Here is a 22754-nt window from a genome sequence, read left to right as displayed (position 1 = left end):
CTTAGTTGCCGACTTTCCATTCATAATAACTAACATACTGCTGATAGTGTAAGTTAAATGGTTCATGGTTGCTGTCAAAAGACTCACAGTTGCCGTCAGATTCCTCACACAAGCCGTCAGAATGCTCAGATTTAAAGAAAAAGTGCTCATTGTTGCCGATCATTCGTTCATAATTGCCGACCAAGGCGTCACAGTAGCCGTCAGAACGCTCATAGTTGCCGACTTTTCATTCATAATTGCCGACCAAGACTTCACAGGTGCCGTAAAGCGCTCATAGTTGTCGACTTTTCGTTCCTAATTGCGGACAAAAAGCTCATAGTTGCCTACATAATGGTTCGTGCTCATCCTCAAAATACTCACAGTTGCCTTCAGAATGTTCACACGTACTTTCAAAATGCTCACACTCGCTTCCACGATGCTCATAGTTGCCGACTTTCCATTCATAATATCTAACATACTGCTGATAGTGTAAGTTAAATGGTCCATGGTTGCTGTCAAAACGCTCATAATTGCCGACTTTTCGTTCATAATTGCGGACAAAGGGTTCGTAATTGCCTACATGATGGTTCGTGCTCATCTGCAAAATACTAACAGTTGCCTTCAGAATGTTCACACATACTTTCAAAATGCTCACACTCGCTTTCACGTTGCTCATTGTTACCGACTTTTCATTCATAATATCTAACATACTGCTGATAGTGTAAGTTAAATGGTTCATGGTTGCTTTCAAAAGACTCACAGTTGCCGTCAGATTCCTCACACAAGCCGTCAGAATGCTCAGATTTAAAGAAAAATGCTCATAGTTTTCGACCATTCGTTCATAATAGCCGACCAAGGCATCTCAGTAGGCGTCACAACGGTCATAGTTGCCGACTTCTGGTTCATAATTGCCAACCCAGGTCTCACAGGTGCCATCAAAACGCTCATAGTGGCCGACTTTTCGTTCATAATTGCGGACAAAGGGCTCATAGTTGCCTACATAATGGTTCGTGCTCATCTTCAAAATACTCACAGTTCCATTCAGAATGTTCAGACGTACTTTCAAAATGCTCACACTCGCTTCCACGGTGCTCATAGTTGCCGACTTTCATTCATAATATCTAACTGACTGCAGATATTGTAAGTTAAATGGTTCATGGTTGCTGTCAAAAAGCTCACAGTTGCCGTCAGATTCCTCACACAAGCCGTCAGAATGCTCAGATTTAAAGAAAAAGTGCTCATAGTTGCCGACCATTCGTTCATAATTGCCGACCAATTCCTCACAGTAGCCGTCAATACGCTCATAGTTGCCGACTTTTCATTCATAATTGCTGACCAAGCCCTCACCGGTGCGTCTAAAGGCTCATAATTGCCGACTTTTCGTTCATAATTGCGGACAAAGGGCTCATAGTTGCCTACATAATGCTTCGTGCTCATCTCCAGAATATTCACAGTTGCCTTCAGAATGTTTACACATACTTTCAAAATTTTCAAACTCGCTTCCACGATGCTCATAGTTGCTGACTTTTCATTCATAATATCTAACATACTGCTGATACTGTAAGGTAAATGCCGACTTTTTGGTTCATAATTGCCGACCCAATGCTCACAGTTTCCGTCAAAACGCTCATAGTTGCCGACTTTTCGTTCATAATTGCCGACGTAGGGCTCACAGTTGCCGTCAAAACGCTCATAGTTCACGACTTTTCGTTCATAATTGCGAATATAGGGCTCACAATTGAAAACATAATTTTTAATGTTTATCTTCAAAATACTCGCTGTTGGCGTCACAATGTTCACGCGTGCTTTCAAAGTGCTCACACTCGCTTTCATGATGCTCATAGTTGCCGACTTTTCGTTCATAATTGCGGAAAAAGGGCTCATAGTTGCCTACATAATGGTTCTTGCTCATCTTCAAAATACACACAGTTGCCTTCAGAATGTTCAGACGTACTCTCAAAATGCTCACACTCGCTTCCACTGTGCTCATAGTTGCCCACCATTCGTTCATAATTGCAGACCAAGGCCTCACAGTTGCCGTCAAAACGCTCATAGTTGCTGACTTTTCGTTCATAATTGCCGACAAGACCTAACAGGTGCCGTCTAAACGCTCATAGTTACCGACTTTTCCTTCATAATTCCGAAAAAAGTGCTCATAGTAGCCTACCTAATGTTTCGTGCTCATCTTCAAAATACTCACAATTGCCTTCAGAATGTTCAGACGTACGTTCAAAATGCTCACACTTGCTTCCACGTTGCTTATAGTTTCCGACTTTTCATTCATAATATCTAACATACTGCTGATAGTGTAAGTTAAATGGTTCATGGTTGCTGTCAAAAGGCTCACAGTTGCCGTCAGATTCGTCTCACAAGCCGTCAGAATGCTCAGATTTAAAGAAAAAGTGCTCATAGTTGCCAACCATTCGTTCATAATTGCCCACCAAGGCCTCACAGGTGCCGTCAAATGCTCATAGTTGCCGACTTTTCCTTCATAAATCCGTACAAAGAGCTCATAGTTGCCTACATAATAGTTCGGGCTAATCTTCAAAATACACACAGTTGCCTTCAGAATTTTCACACGTACTTTCAATATGCAAACACTCGATTCCACGATGCCCATTGTTGCCGACTTTTCATTCATAATATCTAACATACTACTGATAGTGTAAATTAAATGCCGACTTTTTTGTTCATAATTGCCGAGCCCATGCTCACAGTTGCCGTCAAAACGCTCATAGTTGCCGTCTTTTCGTTCATAATTGCGAAAATAGGCTCACAATTGAAAGCATAATTTTTAATGTTTATCTTTAAAATACTCGCTGTTGGCGTCACAATGTTCATGCGTGCTTTCAAAGTGCTCACACTCGCTTTCATGATGCTCATAGTTGCCGATTATTCGTTCATAATTGCCGACGTAGGGCTCACAGTTGTCGTAAAAACGCTATTATTTGCCGACTTTTACTTCATAATTGCGAATAAAGGGCTCATAGTTGCCTACGTAATGGTTCTTGCTCATCTTGAAAATACTCACAGTTGCCTTCAGAATTTTCAGACGTACTTTCAAAATGTTCACACTCGCTTCCACAATGCTCATAGCTACCGACTTTTCATTCATAATATCTAACATACTGCTGATAATGGAAGTTAAACGGTTCATGGTTGCTGTGAAAAGACTCACAGTTGCCGTCAGATTCCTCACAAAAGCCGTCACAATGCTCAGATTTAAAGAAAGAGTGCTCATAGTTTTCGACCATTCGTTCATAATTGCCGACCAAGGGCTCACAGTAGGCGTCACAACGCTCATATTTGCCGACTTTTGGTTCATAATTGCCAACCCATGTCTCACATGTGCCGTCAAAAACCTCATAGTTGCCGACTTTTCGTTCATAAATGCGGACAAAGGGCTCATAGTTGCCTACATAATGGTTCGTGCTCATCTTCAAAATACTCACAGTTGCCTTCAGAATGTTCAGACGTACTTTCAAAATGCTCACACTCGCTTCCACGGTGCTCATAGTTGTCGACATTTCATTCATAATATCTAACTTACCACTCACAGTCTAAGTTAAATGGTTCATGGTTGGTGTGAAAAGACACAGTTGCCGTCAGATTCCTCACACAAGCCGTGAGAATGCTCATATTTACAGAAAATTGCTCATATGTCCGACCATTCGTTCATAATTGCCGACCAAGGCGTCAATGTATGCGTCAAAACCCTCATAATGTCCGACTTTTGGTTCATAATTGCCGATGAAGGCCTCACAGGTGCCGTCAAAACGCACATAATTGCCGACTTTTGGTTCATAATTGCGGACAAAGGTCTCATAGTTGCCTACATAAGGGTTCTTGCTCATCTTCAAAATACTCACAGTTTCTTTCAGAATGTTCAGACGTACTTTCAAAATGCTCACACTCGATTCCACGGTGCTCATAGTTGCCGACTTTTCATTCATAATATCTAACATACTGCTGAAAGTGTAAGTTAAATGGTTCATGGTTGCTGTCAAAAGGCTCAAAGTTGCCGTCAAATTCCTCCCACAAGCCATCAGAATGCTCAGATTTAAAGAAAAAGTGCTCATAGTTGCCAACCATTCGTTCATAATTGCCGACCAAGGCCTCAGAGGTGCCGTCAAAACGCTCATAGTTGCCGACTTTTCGTTCATAATTGCCGACGAAGGCCTCACAGGTGCCGTCAAATCGCTCATAGTTCACGACTTTTCGTTCATAATTGCGAATATAGGGCTCACAATTGAAAACATAATTTTTAATGTTTATCTTCAAAATACTCGCTGTTGGCGTCACAATGTTCACGCGTGCTTTCAAAGTGCTCACACTCGCTTTCATGATGCTCATAGTTGCCGACTATTCGTTCATAATTGCCGACTTAGGGCTCACAGTTGCCGTCAAAACGCTCATAGTTGCCGACTTTTCGTTCATAATTGCGGGAAAAGGGCTCATAGTTGCCTACAGAATGGTTCTTGCTCATCTTCAAAATTCTCACAGTTGCCTTCAGAATGTTCAGACGTACTTTCAAAATGCTCACACTCGCTTCCACGGTGCTCATAGTTGCCGATCATTCGTTCATAATTGCAGACCAAGGCCTCACAGTTGCCGTCAAAACGCTCATAGTTGCTGACTTTTCGTTCATAATTGCCGACCAAGACCAAACAGGTGCCGCCAAAACGCTCATAGTTGCCGACTTTTACTTCATAATTCCGAATAAAGTGCTCATAGTTGCCTACCTAATGGTTCGTGCTCATCTTCAAAATACTCACAATTGCCTTCAGAATGTTCAGACGTACTTTCAAAATGCTCACACTTGCTTCCACGTTGCTCATAGTTGCCGAATTTTTATTCATTATATCTAACTTACTGCTGATAATGTAAGTTAAATGGTTCACAGTTGCTGTCAAAAGGATCATAGTTGCCGTCAGATTCCTCACACAAGCCGTAAGAAGACTCAGATTTAAAGAAAAAGTGCTCTTAGTAGCCGACCATTCGTTCATAATTGTCGACCAAGGCCTCACACGTGCCGTCAAAACACTCATAGTTGCCGACTTTTCGTTCATAATTGCGGACAAAGGGCTCATAGTTGTCTACATAATGGTTCGTGCTCATCTTCAAAATACTCACAGTTGCCTTCAGAATGTTCAGACGTACTTTCAAAATGCTCACACTCTCTTCCACGATGCTCATAGGTGCCGACTTTTCATTAATAATATCTAACATACTGCTGACAGTGTAAGTTAAATGGTTCATGTTTGCTGTCAAAATACTAACAGTTGCCGTCAGATTCCTCACACAAGCCGTCAGAATACTCAGATTTAAAGAAAAAGTGCTCATGGTTGTCGACCATTCGTTCATAATTGACGACAAAGGCCTCACAGTAGGCGTCACAACGCTCATAGTTGCCGAATTTTGTTTCATAATTGCCGACACAGGCCTCACAGGTGCCATCAAAACGCTCATAGTTGCCGACTTTTCTTTCATAATTGCGGACAAAGGGCTCATACTTGCCTACATAATAGTTCGTGCTCATCTTCAAAATACTCACAGTTCCATTCAGAATGTTCTGACGTACTTTCAAAATGCTCACACTCGCTTCCACGGTGCTCATAGTTGCCGATTTTCATTCATAATATCTAAGTGACTGCAGATAATGTAAGCTTAATGGTTCATGGTTGCTGTTAAAAAGCTCACAGTTGCCGTCAGATTCCTCACACAAGCCGTCAGAATGCTCAGTTTTAAAGAAAAAGTGCTCATAGTTGCCGACTTTTCATTCATAATTGCCGACCAAGGGCTCACAGGTGCCGTAAAACGCTCATAGTTGCCGAATTTTCGTTCCTAATTGCGGACAAAGCGCTCATAGTTGCCTACATAATGTTTCTTACTCATCTTGAAAATACTCACAGTTGCCTTCAGAATGTTCAGACGTACTTTCAAAATGCTCACACACGCTTCCACGGTGCTCATAGTTGCCGACTTTTCATTCATAATATCTAAGTGACTGCAAATAATGTAAGCTTAATGGTTCATGGTTGCTGTTAAAAAGCTCACAGTTGCCGTCAGATTCCTCACACAAGCCGTGAGAATGCTCATATTTAAAGAAAAAGTGCTCATATGTCCGATCATTCGTTCTTAATTGCCGACCAAGGCGTCACAGTAGGCGTCAAAACGCTCATAATGTACGACTTTTGGTTCGTAATTGCCGATGAAGGCCTCACAGGTGCCGTCAAAACGCACATAATTACCAACTTTTGGTTCATAATTGCGGACAAAGGGATCATAGTTGCCTACATAAGGGTTCGTGGTCATCTTCAAAATACTCAGTTGCCTTCAGAATGTTCACACGTACTTTCAAAATGATCACATTTGCTTCCACGGTGCTCATAGTTGCCGACTTTTTATTCATAATATCTAACTTATTGCTGATATTGCAACTTAAATGGTTCATGGTTGATGTCAAAAAACTCACAGTTGCCGTCAGATTCCTCTCACAAGCCGTCAGAATGAGCAGATTTAAAGAAAAACTGCTCATTGTTGCCGACCATCATTCATAATGGCCGACCAAGGAATCACAGATGCCGTCAAAACGCTCATATTTGCCGACTTTACGTTCATATTGCGGACAAAAGGCTCATTGTTGCCTACATAATGCTTCGTGCTCATCTCCAAAATATTCACAGTTGCCTTCAGAATGTTCACACGTACTTTCAAAATGCTCAAACTCGCTTCCACGATGCTCATAGTTGCTGACTTTTCATTCATAATATCTAACATACTGCTGATAGTGTAAGGTAAATGCCGACTTTTTTGTTCATATTTGCCGACCCAGTGCTCACAGTTTGCGTCAAAACGCTCATAGTTGCCGACTTTTCGTTCATAATTGCCGTCGTAGGGCTCACAGTTGCCGTCAAAACGCTCATAGTTCACGACTTTTCGTTCATAATTGCGAATATAGGGCTCACAATTGAAAACATAATTTTTAATGTTTATCTTCAAAATACTCGCTGATGGCGTCACAATGTTCACGCGTGCTTTCAAAGTGCTCATACTCGCTTTCATGATGCTCATAGTTTCCGACTATTCGTTCATAATTGCCGAGGTCGGGCTCACAGTTGCCGTTAAAACGCTCATTGTTGACGAATTTTCGTTCATAATTGCGAATATAGGGCTCACAATTGAAAACATGACTTTTAATGTTTATCTTCAAAATATTCGCTTTTGGCGTCACAATGTTCAAGCGAGCTTTCAACGTGCTCAAACTCGCTTTCATGATGCTCATAGTTGCCGACTATTCGTTCATAATTGCCGACTTAGGGCTCACAGTTGCCGTCAAAACGTTCATAGTTGCCGACTTTTCGTTCATAATTGGTGAAAAAGGGCTCATAGTTGCCTACATAATGGTTCGTGCTCATCTTCAAAATACTCACAGTTGCCTTCAGAATGTTCAGACGTACTTTCAAAATGCTCACACTCACTTCCATAATGCTCATAGTTGCCGACTTTTCATTCATAATATCTAACATACTGCTGATAATGTAAGATAAACGGTTCATGGTTGCTGTGAAAAGACTCACAGTTGCCGTCACATTCGTCACAAAAGCCGTCAGAATGCTCAAATTTAAAGAAAAAGTGCACATAGTTTTCGACCATTCGTTCATCATTGCCGACCAAGGCCTCACAGTAGGCGTCACAACGCTCATATTTGCCGACTTTTGGTTCATAATTGCCAACCCAGGTCTCACAGGTGCCGTCAAAACGCTCATAGTTGCCGACTTTTCGTTCATAATTGCGGACAAAGGGCTCATAGTTGCCTACATAATGGTTCGTGGTCATCTTCAAAATACTCACAGTTGCCTTCAGAATGTTCAGACGTTCTTTCAAAATGCTCACACTCGCTTCCAAGGGGCTCATAGTTGTCGACTTTTCATTCAATATATCTAACTTACTACTCACAGTGTAAGTTAAATGGTTCATGGTTGCTGTCAAGAGACTCACAGTTGCCGTCAGATCCCTCTCACAATCCGTCAGAATGCTCAGATTTAAAGAAAAAGTGCTCATAGTTGCCGACCATTCTTTCACAATTGCCGACCAAGGCCTCACAGGTGCCGTCAAAACGCTCATAGTCTCCGACTTTTCCTTCATAATTGCGGACGTAGGGCTCACAGTTGCCGTCAAAACGCTCATAGTTCACGACTTTTCGTTCATAATTGCGAATATAGGGCTCACAATTGAAAACATAATTTTTAATGTTTATCTTCAAAATACTCGCTGTTGGCGTCACAATGTTCACGCGTGCTTTCAAAGTGCTCACACTCGCTTTCATGATGCTCATAGTTGCCGACTATTCGTTCATAATTGCCGACTTAGGGCTCACAGTTGACGTCAAAACGCTCATAGTTGCCGACTTTTCGTTCATAATTGCGGGAAAAGGGCTCATAGTTGCCTACATAATGGTTCTTGCTCATCTTCAAAATTCTCACAGTTGCCTTCAGAATGTTCAGACGTACTTTCAAAATGCTCACACTCGCTTCCACGGTGCTCATAGTTGCCGACCATTCGTTCATAATTGCAGACCAAGGCCTCACAGTTGCCGTCAAAACGCTCATAGTTGCTGACTTTTCGTTCATAATTGCCGACCAAGACCAAACAGGTGCCGCCAAAACGCTCATAGTTGCCGACTTTTACTTCATAATTCCGAATAAAGTGCTCATAGTTGCCTACCTAATGGTTCGTGCTCATCTTCAAAATACTCACAATTGCCTTCAGAATGTTCAGACGTACTTTCAAAATGCTCACACTTGCTTCCACGTTGCTCATAGTTGCCGAATTTTTATTCATTATATCTAACTTACTGCTGATAATGTAAGTTAAATGGTTCACAGTTGCTGTCAAAAGGATCATAGTTGCCGTCAGATTCCTCACACAAGCCGTAAGAAGACTCAGATTTAAAGAAAAAGTGCTCTTAGTAGCCGACCATTCGTTCATAATTGTCGACCAAGGCCTCACACGTGCCGTCAAAACGCTCATAGTTGCCGACTTTTCGTTCATAATTGCGGACAAAGGGCTCATAGTTGTCTACATAATGGTTCGTGCTCATCTTCAAAATACTCACAGTTGCCTTCAGAATGTTCAGACGTACTTTCAAAATGCTCACACTCTCTTCCACGATGCTCATAGGTGCCGACTTTTCATTAATAATATCTAACATACTGCTGACAGTGTAAGTTAAATGGTTCATGTTTGCTGTCAAAATACTAACAGTTGCCGTCAGATTCCTCACACAAGCCGTCAGAATACTCAGATTTAAAGAAAAAGTGCTCATGGTTGTCGACCATTCGTTCATAATTGGCGACAAAGGCCTCACAGTAGGCGTCACAACGCTCATAGTTGCCGAATTTTGTTTCATAATTGCCGACACAGGCCTCACAGGTGCCATCAAAACGCTCATAGTTGCCGACTTTTCTTTCATAATTGCGGACAAAGGGCTCATACTTGCCTACATAATAGTTCGTGCTCATCTTCAAAATACTCACAGTTCCATTCAGAATGTTCTGACGTACTTTCAAAATGCTCACACTCGCTTCCACGGTGCTCATAGTTGCCGATTTTCATTCATAATATCTAAGTGACTGCAGATAATGTAAGCTTAATGGTTCATGGTTGCTGTTAAAAAGCTCACAGTTGCCGTCAGATTCCTCACACAAGCCGTGAGAATGCTCATATTTAAAGAAAAAGTGCTCATATGTCCGATCATTCGTTCTTAATTGCCGACCAAGGCGTCACAGTAGGCGTCAAAACGCTCATAATGTACGACTTTTGGTTCGTAATTGCCGATGAAGGCCTCACAGGTGCCGTCAAAACGCACATAATTACCAACTTTTGGTTCATAATTGCGGACAAAGGGATCATAGTTGCCTACATAAGGGTTCGTGGTCATCTTCAAAATACTCAGTTGCCTTCAGAATGTTCACACGTACTTTCAAAATGATCACATTTGCTTCCACGGTGCTCATAGTTGCCGACTTTTTATTCATAATATCTAACTTATTGCTGATATTGCAACTTAAATGGTTCATGGTTGATGTCAAAAAACTCACAGTTGCCGTCAGATTCCTCTCACAAGCCGTCAGAATGAGCAGATTTAAAGAAAAACTGCTCATTGTTGCCGACCATCATTCATAATGGCCGACCAAGGAATCACAGATGCCGTCAAAACGCTCATATTTGCCGACTTTACGTTCATAATTGCGGACAAAAGGCTCATAGTTGCCTACATAATGCTTCGTGCTCATCTCCAAAATATTCACAGTTGCCTTCAGAATGTTCACACGTACTTTCAAAATGCTCAAACTCGCTTCCACGATGCTCATAGTTGCTGACTTTTCATTCATAATATCTAACATACTGCTGATAGTGTAAGGTAAATGCCGACTTTTTGTTCATATTTGCCGACCCAGTGCTCACAGTTTGCGTCAAAACGCTCATAGTTGCCGACTTTTCGTTCATAATTGCCGTCGTAGGGCTCACAGTTGCCGTCAAAACGCTCATAGTTCACGACTTTTCGTTCATAATTGCGAATATAGGGCTCACAATTGAAAACATAATTTTTAATGTTTATCTTCAAAATACTCGCTGATGGCGTCACAATGTTCACGCGTGCTTTCAAAGTGCTCATACTCGCTTTCATGATGCTCATAGTTTCCGACTATTCGTTCATAATTGCCGAGGTCGGGCTCACAGTTGCCGTTAAAACGCTCATTGTTGACGAATTTTCGTTCATAATTGCGAATATAGAGCTCACAATTGAAAACATGACTTTTAATGTTTATCTTCAAAATATTCGCTTTTGGCGTCACAATGTTCAAGCGAGCTTTCAACGTGCTCAAACTCGCTTTCATGATGCTCATAGTTGCCGACTATTCGTTCATAATTGCCGACTTAGGGCTCACAGTTGCCGTCAAAACGTTCATAGTTGCCGACTTTTCGTTCATAATTGGTGAAAAAGGGCTCATAGTTGCCTACATAATGGTTCGTGCTCATCTTCAAAATACTCACAGTTGCCTTCAGAATGTTCAGACGTACTTTCAAAATGCTCACACTCACTTCCATAATGCTCATAGTTGCCGACTTTTCATTCATAATATCTAACATACTGCTGATAATGTAAGTTAAACGGTTCATGGTTGCTGTGAAAAGACTCACAGTTGCCGTCACATTCGTCACAAAAGCCGTCAGAATGCTCAAATTTAAAGAAAAATTGCACATAGTTTTCGACCATTCGTTCATCATTGCCGACCAAGGCCTCACAGTAGGCGTCACAACGCTCATATTTGCCGACTTTTGGTTCATAATTGCCAACCCAGGTCTCACAGGTGCCGTCAAAACGCTCATAGTTGCCGACTTTTCGTTCATAATTGCGGACAAAGGGCTCATAGTTGCCTACATAATGGTTCGTGCTCATCTTCAAAATACTCACAGTTGCCTTCAGAATGTTCAGACGTTCTTTCAAAATGCTCACACTCGCTTCCAAGGGGCTCATAGTTGTCGACTTTTCAATCAATATATCTAACTTACTACTCACAGTGTAAGTTAAATGGTTCATGGTTGCTGTCAAGAGACTCACAGTTGCCGTCAGATCCCTCTCACAAGCCGTCAGAATGCTCAGATTTAAGAAAAAGTGCTCATAGTTGCCGACCATTCTTTCACAATTGCCGACCAAGGCCTCACAGGTGCCGTCAAAACGCTCATAGTCTCCGACTTTTCCTTCATAATTGCGGACGTAGGGCTCACAGTTGCCGTCAAAACGCTCATAGTTCACGACTTTTCGTTCATAATTGCGAATATTGGGCTCACAATTGAAAACATAATTTTTAATGTTTATCTTCAAAATACTCGCTGTTGGCGTCACACTGTTCACGCGTGCTTTCAAAGTGCTCACACTCGCTTTCATGATGCTCATAGTTGCCGACTATTCGTTCATAATTGCCGACTTAGGGCTCACCGTTGGCGTCAAAACGCTCATAGTTGCTGACTTTTCGTTCATAATTGCCGACGTCGGGCTCACAGTTGCCGTTAAAACGCTCATAGTTGACGAATTTTCGTTCATAATTGCGAATATAGGGCTCACAATTAAAAACATAATTTTTAGTGTTTATCTTCAAAATACTCGCTTTTGGTGTCACAATGTTCAAGCGAGCTTTCAAAGTGCTCACACTCGCTTTCATGATGCTCATAGTTGCCGACTATTCGTTCATAATTGCCGACTTAGGGCTCACCGTTGGCGTCAAAACGCTCATAGTTGCTGACTTTTCGTTCATAATTGCCGACCAAGACCAAACAGGTGCCGCCAAAACGCTCATATTTTCCGACTTTTCCCTCATAATTCCGAATAAAGTGCTCATAGTTGCCTACCTAATGGTTCGTGCTCATCTTCAAAATACTCACAGTTTCCTTCAGAATGTTCACACGTACTTTCAAAATGCTCACACTCGATTCCACGGTGCTCATAGTTGCCGACTTTTCATTCATAATATCTAACATACTGCTGAAAGTATAAATTAAATGGTTCATGGTTGCTGTCAAAAGGCTCACAGTTGCCGTCAGATTCCTCTCCCTAGCCGTCATAATGCTCAGATTTAAAGAAAAGTGCTCAAAGTTGCCAACCATTTGTTCATAATTACCGACCAAGGCCTCACAGGTGCCGTCAAATGCTCATAGTTGCCGATTTTCGTTCATAATTGCGGACAAAGGGCTCATAGTTGTCTACATAATGGTTCGTGCTCATCTTCAAAATACTCACAGTTCCATTCGGAATGTTCAGACGTACTTTCAAAATGCTCACACTCGCTTCCACGGTGCTCATAGTTGCCGATTTTCATTCATAATATCTAAGTGACTGCAGATGTTGTAAGCTTAATGGTTCATGGTTGCTTTTAAAAAGCTCACAGTTGCCGTCAGATTCCTCACACAAGCTCATATTTAAAGAAAAAGTGCTCATATGTGCGACCTTTCGTTCATAATTGCCGACCAAGGCGTCACAGTTTCCGTCAAAACGCTCATAGTTGCCGACTTTTCGTTCTTAATTAGCGACGTAGGGCTTACAGTTGCCGTCAAAACGCTCATAGTTCACGACTTTTCGATCATAATTGCGAATATAGGACTCACAATTGAAAACATAATTTTAATGTTTATCTTCAAAATACTCGCTGTTGGCGTCACAATGTTCACACGTGCTTTCAAAGTGCTCACACTCGCTTTCATGATTCTCATAGTTGCCAACTATTCGTTAAATAATTGCCGACTTAGGGCTCACAGTTGCCGACAAAACGCTCATAGCTGCCGACTTTTCGTTCATAATTGCGGAAAAAGGGCTCATAGTTGCCTACATAATGGTTCTTGCTCATCTTCAAAATACTCACAGTTGCCTTCAGAATGTCCAGACGTACTTTCCAAATGCTCACACTCGCTTCCACGGTGCTCATATTTGCCGACCATTCGTTCATAATTGCAGACCAAGGCCTCACAGTTGCCGTCAAAACGCTCATAGTTGCTTACTTTTCGTTCATAATTGCCGACCAACACCTAACAGGTTCCGTCAAAACGCTCATATTTTCCGACTTTTCCTTCATAATTCCGAATAAAGTGCTCATAGTTGCCTACCTAATGGTTCGTGCTCATCTTCAAAATACTCACAGTTTCCTTCAGAATGTTCACACGTACTTTCAAAATGCTCACACTCGATTCCACGGTGCTCATAGTTGCCGACTTTTCATTCACAATATTTAACATACTGCTGATAGTGTAAGTTAAATGGTTCATGGTTGCTGTCAAAACACTAACAGTTGCCGTCAGATTCCTCACACAAGCCGTCAGAATGCTCAGATTTAAAGAAAAAGTGCTCATAGTTGTCGACCATTCGTTCATAATTGCCCACCAAGGCCTCACAGTAGGCGTCACAACGCTCATAGTTGCCGACTTTTGGTTCATAATTGCCGACCCAAGCCTCACAGGTGCTGTCAAAACGGTCATAGTTGCCGTCTTTTCGTTCAAAATTGCGGACAAAGGGCTCATACTTGCCTACATAATTGTTAGTTCTCATCTTCAAAATACTCACAGTTTCCTTCAGAATGTTCATACGTACTTGCAAAATGCTCACACTCGCTTCCACGATGCTCATAGTTGCCGACTTTTCATTCATAATATCTAACATACTGCTGATAGTGTAAGTTAAATGGTTCATGGTTGCTGTCAAAAGACACAGTTGCCGTCAGATTCCTCACACAAGGCGTCAGAATGCTCAGATTTAAAGAAAAAGTGCTCATAGTTGCCGACCATTCGTTCATAATTGCCGACCAATTCCTCACAGTAGCCGTCAATATGCTCACAGTTGCCGACTTTTCATTCATAATTGCTGACCAAGCCCTCACCGGTGCCGTCTAAACGCTCATAATTGCCGACTTTTCGTTCATAATTGCGGACAAAGGGCTCATAGTTGCCTACATAATGGTTCGTGCTCATCTTTAAATTACTCACAGTTCCATTCAGAATGTTCAGACGTACTTTCAAAATGCTCACACTCGCTTCCATGGTGCTCATAGTTGCCGACTTTCATTCATAATATCTAACTGACTGCAGATATTGTAAGCTTAATGGTTCATGCTTGCTTTTAAAAAGCTCACAGTTGCCGTCAGATTCCTCACACAAGCTCATATTTAAAGAAAAAGTGCTCATATGTGCGAGCATTCGTTCATAATTGCCGACCAAGGCGTCACAGTTTCCGTCAAAACGCTCATAGTTGCTGACTTTTCGTTCTTAATTGCCGACGTAGGGCTTACAGTTGCCGTCAAAACGCTCATAGTTCACAATTTTTGGTTCATAATTGCGAATATAGGGTTCACAATTGAAAACATAATTTTTAATGTTTATCTTCAAAATCTTCGCTGTTGGCGTCACAATGTTCACACGTGCTTTCAAAGTGCTCACACTCGCTTTCATGATTCTCATAGTTGCCGACTATTCGTTCATAATTGCCGACTTAGGGCTCACAGTTGCCGACAAAACGCTCATAGCTGCCGACTTTTCGTTCATAATTGCGGAAAAAGGGCTCATAGTTTCCTACATAATGGTTCTTGCTCATCTTCAAAATTCTCACAGTTGCCTTCAGTATGTTCAGACGTACTTTCCAAATGCTCACACTCGCTTCCACGGTGCTCATATTTTCCGACCATTCGTTCATAATTGCAGACCAAGGCCTCACAGTTGCCGTCAAAACGCTCATAGTTGCTGACTTTTCGTTCATAATTGCCGACCAAGACCTAACAGGTGCCGTCAAAACGCTCATAGTTGCCGACTTTTCCTTCATAATTCCGAATAAAGTGCTCATAGTTGCCTACCTAATTGTTCGTGCTCATCTTCAAAATACTCACAGTTTCCTTCAGAATGTTCACACGTACTTTCAAAATGCTCACACTCGATTCCACGGTGCTCATAGTTGCCGACTTTTCATTCATAATATCTAACATACTGCTGAAAGTATAAATTAAATGGTTCATGGTTGCTGTCAAAAGGCTCACAGTTGCCGTCAGATTCCTCTCCCTAGCCGTCATAATGCTCAGATTTAAAGAAAAGTGCTCATAGTTGCCAAACATTCGTTCATAATTACCGACCAAGGCCTCACAGGTGCCGTCAAATGCTCATAGTTGCCGATTTTTGTTCATAATTGCGGACAAAGGGCTCATAGTTGTCTACATAATGGTTCGTGCTCATCTTCAAAATACTCACAGTTCCATTCGGAATGTTCAGACGTACTTTCAAAATGCTCACACTCGCTTCCACGGTGCTGATAGTTGCCGATTTTCATTCATAATATCTAAGTGACTGCAGATGTTGTAAGCTTAATGGTTCATGCTTGCTTTTAAAAAGCTCACAGTTGCCGTCAGATTCCTCACACAAGCTCATATTTAAAGAAAAAGTGCTCATATGTGCGACCTTTCGTTCATAATTGCCGACCAAGGCGTCACAGTTTCCGTCAAAACGCTCATAGTTGCCGACTTTTCGTTCTTAATTAGCGACGTACGGCTTACAGTTGCCGTCAAAACGCTCATAGTTCACAACTTTTCGTTCATAATTGCGAATATAGGACTCACAATTGAAAACATAATTTTAATGTTTATCTTCAAAATACTCGCTGTTGGCGTCACAATGTTCACACGTGCTTTCAAAGAGCTCACACTCGCTTTCATGATTCTCATAGTTGCCAACTATTCGTTAAATAATTGCCGACTTAGGGCTCACAGTTGCCGACAAAACGCTCATAGCTGCCGACTTTTCGTTCATAATTGCGGAAAAAGGGCTCATAGTTGCCTACATAATGGTTCTTGCTCATCTTCAAAATACTCACAGTTGCCTTCAGAATGTCCAGACGTACTTTCCAAATGCTCACACTCGCTTCCACGGTGCTCATATTTGCCGACCATTCGTTCATAATTGCAGACCAAGGCCTCACAGTTGCCGTCAAAACGCTCATAGTTGCTTACTTTTCGTTCATAATTGCCGACCAACACCTAACAGGTTCCGTCAAAACGCTCATATTTTCCGACTTTTCCTTCATAATTCCGAATAAAGTGCTCATAGTTGCCTACCTAATGGTTCGTGCTCATCTTCAAAATACTCACAGTTTCCTTCAGAATGTTCACACGTACTTTCAAAATGGTCACACTCGATTCCACGGTGCTCATAGTTGCCGACTTTTCATTCATAATATCTAACATACTGCTGAAAGTATAAATTAAATGGTTCATGGTTGCTGTCAAAAGGCTCACAGTTGCCGTCAGATTCCTCTCACTAGCCGTCATAATGCTCAGATTTAAAGAAAAGTGCTCATAGTTGCCAACCATTCGTTCATAATTACCGACCAAGGCCTCACAGGTGCCGTCAAATGCTCATAGTTGCAGACTTTTCCTTCATAAATCCGTACAAAGAGCTCATAATTGCCTACATAATAGTTCGTGCTAATCTTCAAAATACACACAGTTGCCTTCAGAATGTACACACGTACTTTCAAAATGCAAACACTCGATTCCACGATGCTCATAGTTGCCGACTTTTCATTCATAATATCTAACATACTGCTGATAGTGTAAGTTAAATGCCGACTTTTTTGTTCATAATTGCCTACCCAATGCTCACAGTTGCCGTCAAAACGCTCATAGTTACCGACTTTTCGTTCATAATTGCGAAAATAGGCTCACAAAAGAAAACATAATTTTTAATGTTTATCTTCAAAATACTCGCTGTTGGCGTCACAATGTTCACGCGTGCTTTCAAAGTGCTCACACTCGCTTTCATGATGCTCATAGTTGCCGACTATTCGTTCATAATTGCCGACGTAGTGTTCACAGTTGCCGTCAAAACGCTCATAGTTGCCGACTTTTCGTTCGTAATTGCGAATATATGGCTCACAGTTTAAAAACATAATTTTTAATGTTTATCTTTAAAATACTCGCTGTTGGCGTCACAATGTTCAAGAGTGCTTTCAAAGTGCTCACAATCGCTTTTATGATCCTCATAGTTGCCGACTATTCGTTCATAATTGCCGACGTAGGGCTCACAGTTGCCGTCAAAACGCTCATATTTGCCGACTTTTCCTTCATAATTGCGAACAGAGGGCTCATAGTTGCCTACGTAATGGTTCTTGCTCATCTTAAAAATACTCACAGTTGCCTTCAGAATGTTCAGACGTACTTTCAAAATGCTCACACTCGCTTCCAGAATGCTCATAGCTGCCGACTTTTCATTCATAATATCTAACATACTGCTGATAATGTAAGCTAAACGGTTCATGGTTGCTGTGAAAGGACTCACAGTTGCCATCAGATTCCTCTCACAAGCCGTCAAAATGCTCAGATTTAAAGAAAAAGTTCTCATAGTTGCTGACTTTTCGTTCATAATTGCCGACCAAGACCTAGCAGGTGCCGTCAAAACCCACATAATTGCCGACTTTTCGTTCATAATTGCGGACAAAGGGCTCATAGTTGCCTACATAAGGGTTCGTGGTCATCTTCAAAATACTAAGTTGCCTTCAGAATGTTCAGACGTACTTTCAAAATGCTCACACTCTCCTCCACGATGCTCATAGTTGCCGACTTTTCATTCATAATATCTAACATAATGCTGATAGTGTAAGTTAAATGGTTCATGTTTGCTGTCAAAATACTAACAGTTGCCGTCAGATTCCTCACACAAGCCGTCAGAATACTCAGATTTAAAGAATAAGTGCTCATAGTTGTCGACCATTCGTTCATAATTGCCGACCAAGGCCTCACAGTAGGCGTCACAACGCTTATAGTTGCCGAATTTTGTTTCATAATTGCCGACCCAGGCCTCACAGGTGCCGTCAAAACGCTCATAGTTGCCGACTTTTCTTTCATAATTGCGGACAAAGGGCTCATACTTGCCTACATAATGGTTCGTGCTCATCTTCAAAATACTCACAGTTCCATTCAGAATGTTCAGACGTACTTTCAAAATGCTCACACTCGCTTCCACGGTGCTCATAGTTGCCGACTTTTTATTTATAATATCTAACTTACTGCTGATATTGCAACTTAAATGGTTCATGGTTGATGTCAAAAAACTCACAGTTGCCGTCAGGTTCCTCTCACAAGCCGTCAGAATGCTCATATTTAAAGAAAAAGTGCTCATATGCACGATCATTCGTTCTTAATTGCCGACCAAGGCGTCACAGTAGGCGTCAAAACGCTCATAATGTCCGACTTTTAGTTCGTAATTGCCGATGAAGGCCTCACAGGTGCCGTCAAAACGCACATGATTACCAACTTTTCGTTCATAATTGCGGACAAAGGGATCATAGTTGCCTACATAAGGGTTCGTGGTCATCTTCAAAATACTCAGTTGCCTTCAGAATGTTCACACGTACTTTCAAAATGATCACATTTGCTTCCACGGTGCTCATAGTTGCCGACTTTTTATTCATAATATCTAACTTACTGCTGATATTGCAACTTAAATGGTTCATGCTTGCTGTCAAAAGGCTCACAGTTGCCGTCATATTCCTGTAACAAGCCGTCAGAATGCTCAGATTTAAAGAAAAAGTGCTCATAGTTGCCAACCATTCGTTCATAATTGCCGACGAAGGCCTCACAGGTGCCGTCAAATGCTCATAGTTGCCGACTTTTCCTTCATAAATCCGTAAAAAGAGCTCATATTTGCCTACATAATAGTTCGTGCTAATATTCAAAATACACACAGTTGCCTTCAGAATTTTCACACGTACTTTCAAAATGCAAACACTCGATTCCTCGATGCTCATAGTTGCCGACTTTTCATTCATAATATCTAACATACTGCTGATAGTGTAAGTTAAATGCCGACTTTTTTGTTCATAATTGCCGACCCAATGCTAATAGTTGCCGTCAAAACGCTCATAGTTACCGACTTTTCGTTATTAATTGCGAATATACGGCTCACACTTAAAAACATAATTTTTAATGTTTATCTTTAAAATACTCGCTGTTGGCGTCACAATGTTCAAGAGTGCTTTCAAAGTGCTCACACTCGCATTCATGATACTCATAGTTGCCAACTATTCGTTCATAATTGCCGACGTAGATCTCACAATTGCCGTCAAAACGCTCATATTTGCCGACTTTTCCTTCATAATTGCGAACAAAGGGCTCATAGTTGCCTACGTAATGGTTCTTGCTCATCTTCAAAATACTCACAGTTGCCTTCAGAATGTTCAGACGTACTTTCAAAATGCTCACACTCACTTCCACAATGCTCATAGTTGCCGACTTTTCATTCATAATGTCTAACATACTGCTGATAATGTAAGTTAAACGGTTCATGGTTGCTGTGAAAAGACTCACAGTTGCCGTCACATTCCTCACAAAAGCCGTCAAAATGCTCAGATTTAAAGAAAAAGTGCACATAGTTTTCGAGCATTCGTTCATCATTGCCGACCAAGGCCTCACACTAGGCGTCACAACGCTCATATTTGCCGACTTTTGGTTCATAATTGCCAACCCAGGGTTCACAGGTGCCGTCAAAACACTCATAGTTGCCGACTTTTCGTTCATAATTGCGGGCAAAGGGCTCATAGTTGCCTACATAATGGTTCGTGCTCATCTTCAAAATACTCACAGTTGCCTTCAGAATGTTCAGACGTTCTTTCAAAATGCTCACACTCGCTTCCAAGGGGCTCATAGTTGTCGACTTTTCATTCATTATATCTAACTTACTACCCACAGTGTAAGTTAAATGGTTCATGGTTGCTGTCAGGAGACTCACAGTTGCCGTCAGATCCCTCTAACAAGCCGTCAGAATGCTCAGATTTAAAGAAAAAGTGCTCATAGTTGCCGACCATTCTTTCACAATTGCCGACCAAGGCCTCACAGGTGCCGTCAAAACGCTCATAGTTGCCGACTTTTCTTTCATAATTCCGAATAAAGTGCTCATAGTTGCCTACCTTATGGTTCGTGCTCATCTTCAAAATACTCACAGTTGCCTTCAGAATGTTCACACGTACTTTCAAAATGCTCACTCTCGCTTCCACGATGCTCATAGTTGCCGATTTTTCATTTACAATATTTAACATACTGCTGATAGTGTAAGTTAAATGGTTCATGGTTGCTGTCAAAACACTAACAGTTGCCGTCAGATTCCTCACACAAGCCGTCAGAATGCTCAGATTTAAAGAAAAAGTGCTCATAGTTGTCGACCATTCGTTCATAATTGCCCACCAAGGCCTCACATTAGGCGTCACAACGCTCATAGTTGCCGACTTTTGGTTCATATTTGCCGACCCAAGCCTCACAGGTGCTGTTAAAACGGTCATAGTTGCCGTCTTTTCGTTCAAAATTGCGGACAAAGGGCTCATACTTGCCTACATAATTGTTAGTTCTCATCTTCAAAATACTCACAGTTTCCTTCAGAATGGTCATACGTACTTGCAAAATGCTCACACTCGCTTCCACGATGCTCATAGTTGCCGACTTTTCATTCATAATATCTAACATACTGCTGATAGTGTAAGTTAAATGGTTCATGGTTGCTGTCAAAAGACACAGTTGCCGTCAGATTCCTCACACAAGGCGTCAGAATGCTCAGATTTAAAGAAAAAGTGCTCATAGTTGCCGACCATTCGTTCATAATTGCCGACCAATTCCTCACAGTAGCCGTCAATATGCTCACAGTTGCCGACTTTTCATTCATAATTGCTGACCAAGCCCTCACCGGTGCCGTCTAAACGCTCATAATTGCCGACTTTTCGTTCATAATTGCGGACAAAGGGCTCATAGTTGCCTACATAATGGTTCGTGCTCATCTTTAAATTACTCACAGTTCCATTCAGAATGTTCAGACGTACTTTCAAAATGCTCACACTCGCTTCCATGGTGCTCATAGTTGCCGACTTTCATTCATAATATCTAACTGACTGCAGATATTGTAAGCTTAATGGTTCATGCTTGCTTTTAAAAAGCTCACAGTTGCCGTCAGATTCCTCACACAAGCTCATATTTAAAGAAAAAGTGCTCATATGTGCGAGCATTCGTTCATAATTGCCGACCAAGGCGTCACAGTTTCCGTCAAAACGCTCATAGTTGCCGACTTTTCGTTCTTAATTGCCGACGTAGGGCTTACAGTTGCCGTCAAAACGCTCATAGTTCACAATTTTTGGTTCATAATTGCGAATATAGGGTTCACAATTGAAAACATAATTTTTAATGTTTATCTTCAAAATCTTCGCTGTTGGCGTCACAATGTTCACACGTGCTTTCAAAGTGCTCACACTCGCTTTCATGATTCTCATAGTTGCCGACTATTCGTTCAAAATTGCCGACTTAGGGCTCACAGTTGCCGAGAAAACGCTCATAGCTGCCGACTTTTCGTTCATAATTGCGGAAAAAGGGCTCATAGTTGCCTACAGAATGGTTCTTGCTCATCTTCAAAATTCTCACAGTTGCCTTCGGTATGTTCAGACGTACTTTCCAAATGCTCACACTCGCTTCCACGGTGCTCATATTTTCCGACCATTCGTTCATAATTGCAGACCAAGGCCTCACAGTTGCCGTCAAAACGCTCATAGTTGCTGACTTTTCGTTCATAATTGCCGACCAAGACCTAACAGGTGCCGTCAAAACGCTCATAGTTGCCGACTTTTCCTTCATAATTCCGAATAAAGTGCTCATAGTTGCCTACCTAATTGTTCGTGCTCATCTTCAAAATACTCACAGTTTCCTTCAGAATGTTCACACGTACTTTCAAAATGCTCACACTCGATTCCACGGTGCTCATAGTTGCCGACTTTTCATTCATAATATCTAACATACTGCTGAAAGTGTCAGTTAAATGGTTCATGGTTGCTGTCAAAAGGCTCACAGTTGCAGTCAGATTCCTCTCACTAGCCGTCATAATGCTCAGTTTTAAAGAAAAGTTCTCACAGTTGCCAACCATTCGTTCATAATTACCGACCAAGGCCTCACAGGTGCCTTCAAATGCTCATAGTTGCCGACTTTTCCTTCATAAATCCGTACAAAGAGCTCAAAGTTGCCTACATAATAGTTCGTGCTAATCTTCAAAATACACACAGTTGCCTTCAGAATGTTCACACGTACTTTCAAAATGCAAACACTCGATTCCACGATGCTCATAGTTGCCGACTTTTCATTCATAATATCTAACTGACTGCTGATAGTGTAAGTTAAATGCCGACTTTTTTGCTCATAATTGCCGACCCAATGCTCACA

This window comes from Thermobia domestica, chromosome 6 (assembly GCF_964235325.1).
Source record: "Thermobia domestica chromosome 6, izTheDome1.hap1.1, whole genome shotgun sequence".
Taxonomy (NCBI): Eukaryota; Metazoa; Arthropoda; class Insecta; order Zygentoma; family Lepismatidae; genus Thermobia; species Thermobia domestica.
The sequence above is the reverse complement of the archived record's forward strand: the minus strand, read 5'-3'. Positions refer to the sequence as shown.